Source organism: Hyposmocoma kahamanoa, unplaced genomic scaffold (genome assembly GCF_003589595.1).
Source record: "Hyposmocoma kahamanoa isolate Upper Pololo Valley unplaced genomic scaffold, ASM358959v1 227, whole genome shotgun sequence".
In the NCBI taxonomy this organism is placed as follows: domain Eukaryota; kingdom Metazoa; phylum Arthropoda; class Insecta; order Lepidoptera; family Cosmopterigidae; genus Hyposmocoma; species Hyposmocoma kahamanoa.
Window position 1 is genome coordinate 358,287 of NW_020653746.1, and position 8,088 is coordinate 366,374.

Genomic DNA, 8,088 nt, shown 5'->3' on the forward strand with positions numbered 1-8,088 from the left:
AATTTTCTACATAAAATGTATTTACCGAAATTAACTAGCTACTAACATCTAATCTACGTAACCTGCGTGACGTATAAACGCCATTCTCGTGTCACAGTCACGGTCGCGGCTGCGTGTGCGCAGGTTCAATAACACTTTTACTTCATCGCAACCTTATGATTGCGGATGGATGATCTCGGTTATGGTGACCACAAATTTGGTTTATTTTATTTTTATGGTAACCGCTGCCAAGGTATTTGTGATAATGACCATGTTTATGTGTTGGAAGTGCATATATTATAAAGGAGAAAAAAATTGGGACAGCATAAGTTGGCAAAACTTAATAACTGTAGTCTAGGCTCTACTCTATGAGTAGAACTACTGGCTGAGTGAATATAGTTTTGTGTTTAGAATGTGTTTGAAAAAATGAAATAGAAAGAATAGAACATCTTGGGAGTTCGAGATGTAACCTGAGTTAGAAAATATGTAAAAAAGTACAATAAAGCAAGTTTACCCAGTATATATTTATAAAAGTATCTCTCGCTATGCATCCTAAGCTACGCCCTAGCTTACAGTACTAAGAAAACCGACCCCAAAAGTTATTCATCCCTTAGTTTATTACATAAAATAGTCACAACTTACGCAGCCCCAAATTTAAATGGGACCACTCCCGAAGTACCCTCTTTCCAACGAAAAAAGAATCATCAAGATCGGTTCACAGACTTAATGATCGCGTTAAAAAAGATATCGCGTAACATACATACAAAAAAAAACACACGAATTGTGAACGTGGAGGACGTTTTTTTACCGAGTTGATTAACACTAAAAAATATTTTGATCAATTTTATTCCTTTATATGGACAACTCACGCTTGACCAAAAAATTTACAGTTCTAAAATAATTTTCACAAAAAAAACTTAACGCTCTTAAAAAGTTTCCTTGTATCTCCTATGGCTGATATTTCATTCGTACACGTTCAATGGTTGCTGGTGAAACTATAGGCATATGGGACTTGTCAACTTATGCCTCAGGATGACAGGCGCAGTAGTAACTAGTGATGAAAGAGACTCAGTCTTTTAAGGCGTTTCATAACGACTAGACTCCATTTTACAGGACTCGACTCTAAAATTAAGACTCAGGTTTCGAGTTTTTATTAATAAGACTCAGTCGTTATACTAAAGACTTAAACGACTCGAGTTGTTTGCAAAGCCTATTTTATGTCTTATTAAACCCGACGTTTATAAATAAAACTGACGCAAGTAGTATGTAGTAAATCATCACGTTTATTTACTTATAATAAAAATCGTAAAATAAATACCTTATGGGTAGAAATAAAATCACGCCATAGGGCTCATGACTCGCGACTCCCGAGGCTATGAGGCACCAGACCTTTTAGTCTTTTTAGTCGTTTTAGTCCTATAAGTCTTTTAAGCTTCCTAAGGTTAAAAGACTACGACTCGAATTAGTCTTCAGTTTTCTTATGACTCAAGACTTGAGAGTTAAAAGACTAGACTAGTCGTGAGGCGTTAAAAATTAGTCGAGATTTTTTAAAACGCCTTAAAAGACTGAGTCTCTTCATCACTAGAAGCAACCCCGCGGATCTTTGAATACACTGCAACCGTCATAGTTAACTTGCCGCAATATCATAATAACTGTAACACTTTTATAAAAAAAAAACCAACCTCGAAAGTCCGTGGAATAAACATCTCTGCCAAGTTTTATTGTATAGGTGTACCTGTGGAGTGTGTGTAGGAACAGACTTTATACTTTGGACCACTGTTATCGTAAGCGGCATAGAGTTGGATTTAAATCTTAAGTGTCAAGCTTGACGTGCTCTTAACCCTGTACCTGCACATGAAAATCAATTTTTTTTAGTGAAACCGTACGGTGACCCTGCGCGTATGTGCGTGTACTACGGTCGCCTGTGCAGGTCGCGCCATTTGCATTTCAACTGCAGTCTGCAGTAAAAAATTGCAACATCCGATTCAATTAACAAGAAAATACTTGAGGAATCATAGCAGCATCGTCGTCTTTAATCGATGCCATATTCGAAATTAACTGAAGAACTATCGGCATATCGGATAGTCCCACATACCCTACCAGCCTACGCTAGTATGCCTGCACAGGTAGACCTCTCCGGTATACCGTAGCGTGTATGGTCGGCATTAGAGATGATATATTTTCTTCAAATTTAAATGGGACCAACACCGACGTACCCTCTTTCCAACAAACAAAAGATCGTTAAAATCGGTTCACAAATTTTATCGCGTAACACACATATGACATTAAATTCTCCCATTTTCAACTCTGTTAAAGAAGCCACCTTTCTTCCACAGGCCTGCCGCAGCTAAACGATAACAAGAAACCGAAATAAAGCTTTTTGTAAAACCATTTTCTTTTGTACAACAGAATATCACTTTCGTAAGAACAACAATAATAGAGTGGAAGTAAAAGTAACCAATAACCTTCTCGTGCCGTGCTTTTGTCTTATTTATGAAAGAATTGCGTAACTTTCAAATGCAATTAACGACTTTCGGCTGAGAAATTCGCTTTTGAAACGTCTCTTATTGTTTTGGGTACAACACCCACTGGTTTTTAGACGAAAGTTATTGAAGCTATATACTCAATTCGACTGTACTTTATTTTACGATTTTGATGATTCTTTTTTTTGTTGAAAAGAGGATACTTCGAAAGAAAATATACCACCTGTGAGGGTGGCAAACTAGGGGATGAATCAAATTTTTCAATAAAACTTGGCAGGTAGATGTAATTCCACGAAATTTTGAGGTAAGTTTGTTTTTAATGAAAAAGTTGTAATTATTGTTACAAAGTACTAAGTGACGGGATGAACAAGCACATGTTGGTAAGCGACACGCCTGTCTACAACAGTTGCAGTGCCATTCAACGCTTTAAATCACAAAGACCTGAACGGCAGTGCCACTACGTGCGTCACCCTGAGACATAAGTTGCTCATAATATGTCTGTAATTTCATCAGCACCCTTAAAACCGAAACAAATTAATGTTCACGTTACGACTTGATGGCATATATAGGTAAGGTGCAAACCACTCTTTTTAATATTAGTTATCTCGATATCATAATTACAGACAACCTGGAAGGCCTAAACGGGTCACCGCCATGGATTTTTTTAAACAATATTTCGCTATACTTTTAAACGTTGTAAATAGCAAATTTTGATTAACAACCGTTCGGCTTATGTGTATAATTTGTGACTTTATGAAGACGACTGTCAACATCGAGTATATAACCAGAAATAGAGACGAAATATCATTTGATTTGTTTGAAAACTATTCTGTTAAATCATTACAGTGACAGCTGCGCTCCGATTGGCCAACCCGAATTCGAAACAATTGACGAGAGTCGTCAATTGTTTCACTTCAAATCGACGAAAATGAAAAATTACAAATTTAATTACCGATAAAATGTGATTCCGTTTGTTTTTTTAATTAGATGTTTTGCTGTTTTCCCCACACCACCCCAATATAACAGCCCCATAGTTAGAGATATTATCTGTATTACAATAAAGACAGGTCAGTTGTCGGCGCTGTACTATTTCAGCTTTCTAATTTGTGATTTCAGCGCAAACGAGAGTTGATATTTAAAAGTGATATAAGGCCCATTTACCTGATGAGTTGCCAGGGACGGATGGCCCTTATTACGTCTCTGTTTCTGGTTATATCACCTACTCGTTGACTGTCAAGAACAAACAGTGTATTTTTATTCCTCGTATTTAGGTAATAGTAGGATTTTTATTTAGATATAACAAACTTCCCAAGTCCAGGCTAGCCCGTCGATTGATTCCATCATTAAAAGTTTGATAGCGCACCTTCTGTACTTTCTTCGTAGTCATCTTATATATTGACGTCATCTATCTATATACCGTACTCATAGTATATAAAGCCACAATTATAAACCTGAAAAGTGAAGTGTTAGGAAACTTATTATGCCCGACTATATATGTGTGATAATATGTGTGACATTTTTTCGCATAACCTTATGGCACCGGCACGCTATGATGGCCGTTTTGACGTTTGACGTTTGTCCGCTCATCAAGTTTCATATTAATTCATAACTACGTTGAAGGAGCTAATTGCCGTACATTGTTGTCAATAGTGACGTGCGAATTTTACAATACAATTCGGCATTTGTTTTTCCTCCGGCAAACTCGCGTCAAAGCTCGGTGCAAAACAAAGCAGTTTCGAATTGACGATATATTAAGAAAACACTTTTATTTTCGTTTTATTAAAACTTTTTAATTAGCTACCCCTTGCAAAACTAGTCGTCGCGTAGTATGCGAGTCGCATCTATAAGTTTTTAAATTAAAAACTTATAGATGCGACTCGCATTTGATTATGTTTTTTCGATAATGAATCGAGATTTGACCTCACTATTGTAATCTGTCAAAACCGGCCATCATTGTTCACGAATTAAAAAAGCTTCTTTAGGCTACCTGAGTCGCCAGTCATATGAACATACAGTTATTTATACATAATTTACTATATTTAAATGCATCGATGTACTTTTGTAACAACTAAATTTGTAAGTTGTAATAACAAAATTGTACCTGACTTGTTGACACGTATAGTTACCATAATACATGTAACATTAAGCGTAAACAATTAATCTGTAAGTAATTAATTATTTATATATTTTTTAATGCTCCTACGTATTTTCTTTTTGTTTTCTTTTGGTGCCTGGGACACCACACAGTTTCGGCCACAGAGGCAGTTAATTAAGGAATGTATATCAAAAACAACGGCATGCATTTTCAAAGCATTTGTTTTATGAGTGCTTGCGTGGGCGACGACGCGCTCTCCCACACGAACGACAGGAGAAACTAGTGTGAATTGGTTATTCGTATACAAACTTGCTGTATGCAGAGATGGGCTGTGAATATTTTCCTAGATTAAATGGTTAAGGTATACGATATACACCTAAGCATATTGTCTAAGAAATTTGCTAATTTGTTAATGTGTAAAGAATGTACTTTACCCGATCATATAAAATCCTGAAAATAGGCTAAACTAAAAATGTAAAACGAATTATTTAAGAATAAAAATATCTAACTTTGTACATAATTTTCATATGAAGATATTTCTCTTAAAGCACTGTAGTATAGCATTATTACAAAGCCATTAAAAGTCTACACAAAAAAATAACGCACACCCAGACACTCAACATAGCCCCTCAGTAGGGACACCCTGTGTCGCAGATGCCATGGACACACACATAGACAACCACAAATTACACCCAAACTCACGAGAGAAATAAATGTAGGCCATACAAATATTTCTCCCGGCCCGGGAATCGAACCGTTCGGCCACAGAGGCAGTTAAAAAAATACGTTCCTTAAAATCTCAAAGGAATCTCAATTATCTCGCCCTTCGCCCTCTTCCTACACTTATTTAGGTAACGTCACGCCAACAAATATGTCTTAACCAGTTTAAAGCCCAGCGTTAATAAGGCGCCGTATTAACTGGGCGTTTGCTCATCGCTTACTGTATGTAGTAAAATTACGCAGCTTTAGTGTATTCGCAAACCCCTATTGCATGAACGAAACATAGGCTTTTAATCTTGCTGCATTTCCGCTTCCCGGGAAAAAAAGTCGAGACTCGGTGTGGTCTCGAAAAAACCCGTAAAAAACCAGATTTTCGAGACTATTTAAAAAGTAGGTCCCGTACTTCAAAGCTAAGCATTTAGGCAGTCCAAACTCGATATTTCAATCAAGTTCTTAAAATTAATAGACTGTCTGGGAAACCCAAGGGCCGGCAATTACCTTCCCCAACGCTAATTAGCAAAGCCATATAAACGGGGAACAGCATCTTGGGCACCTTGTCGCTTAGACCCAATTTTATTCATATAATTTAAAAATCCCAGTTTTACTTCTTTTTTTTAATAATATCAAGTGACGGGACGACCAAGTCTTGCGCCTGATGGTAAGCTACTCGTCCATAACAGTTGCAGTGCCACTCAGAGCTTTAAATCATAAAGATCAGAGGGGCACTGCCACTGCGCCCGTCAACTTGAAACATAAGTTGACAGGTCTCATTTGCCTGTAAATACTACCCATGGAAGAACGACATAAGTGGAGTTATGTCAAAAATGTTTCTTGCTCCATTAGATACAGAATAAATCAGTACAAAGTACTAAAAAACCGACCTCAAAAGTACGTGGAATTACGTCTATTTGCTAAGTTTTATTGAAATATACCCTAGTTCGCCACTATACAGGACTTGACGCTGGAGATAATAAAAATAGGTTCTCACGACGACACTACTCAAAGTATGTTGAGAGAAAAACGCCTTGAATTGGAGAAATAGCAAAATCAACCATTAAAGTAATTGCTCCTAAATTATAGTTAGGCGCTATTTATAAAAATGAATCTTCATGCGTGAACAGCCACCCTTCGAGGCGGGTGATTTTCTTCAAATGAAATGGGACCACTATGGAAGTACCCCCTTTCCAACAAAAATAGAATCATGAAAATCGGTTCACAAATACCGGAGTTATCGCGTAACATACATACAAAAAAACATACAGACGATTTGAGAACCTCCTCCTTTTTTGAAGTCGGTTAAAAATATAACCCACTTCCTCTCTTATTCTTGGAACTCTATCGACTAATATTGTGTATCTGCATTCCAGATTTGAAATTTCTAGTCGGTATAATTGACAGATGCATAAATATCTATGGAAGAGATCGAGTTATAAAAAGACGCGAAAGCTCAAAAACGTCTATTACTCTATGTAGGCTTACACTGTACGCGTTAATGACTTTCTTGTGCTCTTCTTAAGACAAATTAAGAGAGAGGCGGATCTTCAGCTCGAATATGTGACAGGAAACGGCTTACACAGCACAATTTCCGACTCAGACAGGGTAAAACCATTAAAGGTTAATTACGTCTATTTGAAGCGCAATCATCGGTTTCCGACGTTAACTGATGATAAGGGAAGTGTTATATTGGTTTTAAATTACAGTTCTTCATTGCCAGTAATTATCACCTGTTAATTAATCATCACCATCTGAGCCTCCATGACAGCACAGTGTTTTTTTTAATCTCCTTAACTTCAACTTTTGACTCGTCAACTTTTCAAACTCGTATCTTTTCAAACTCGTATCTTAAAGCACATAGTTACTGAAGTGCAAAAATTAGATTGTATATACAAATTTTGCAGCCTGATTTCACATCATATTTCCATCCTATTCATACACTGGCTTTTGCCTATTCCTAAAGTAGTGCATCCAAATTAAGATCCTTGATAAGAAATTTAAAATACCTTTTTAAACTAAACAAGTCCCATTTTTGTTTGTTGTAAATAATAGACATTACATTGCATACGCTTATCACTGCATATATGTATCAAATGGATTATTTAAGTATTTTATAAATATAAGAGAACACACCATACTACATTACAGAAATATACACGTAATTTATTTTAGTTTAAACGCGACACACACGTCCGGTACTCAATCGGTTTTAGGGTCCACTGAAAATCAGCGTCACAGCCTTGTCCCAGCGGTGACATTAGCTGAGTGGATCCTATTACATACGCCACAGCCGCACACACGACATCTACTTAGTACAACAATAGTGTTGACCAGCTTTGTGGCCGCATAATTATTTATTGCTAAGATTTTATTTTTAATTAATTTTATTTAATTTTCTTTTTTGTTATTCATTTTCAAACAGAAAATGGGTTTGTTTGAGTCAACCGTGACCATGGGACCTGTAAAGGGCCCGAAACGTCGGTTTGTTTGAAAAAACAAATAGTTTAAGATCGAACACTTTAGAAAGAAATCGAATAGATGGCGCTTTGGCTAAAAAACCAGATAAATAGATCCGACAACAAGCACATAGAAGAATTCGTGAGGTCCGCTGGTTCGTTCCGTGGTTTAGTTGGTATAGCGTCTGCCACGGTATGCTAGAAGACGTCTATTCAATCCGGCCGGAACGAAGGAATTTTTTCTAAGTGTGTACTTTTTCTATCTTTGTATTAATAATTATATGCGGTCTACTTTTAACCAACTTAAAAAAAGGAGGAGAACAATTCGATTGTATAATAATTAATACAAAGATTGAACACT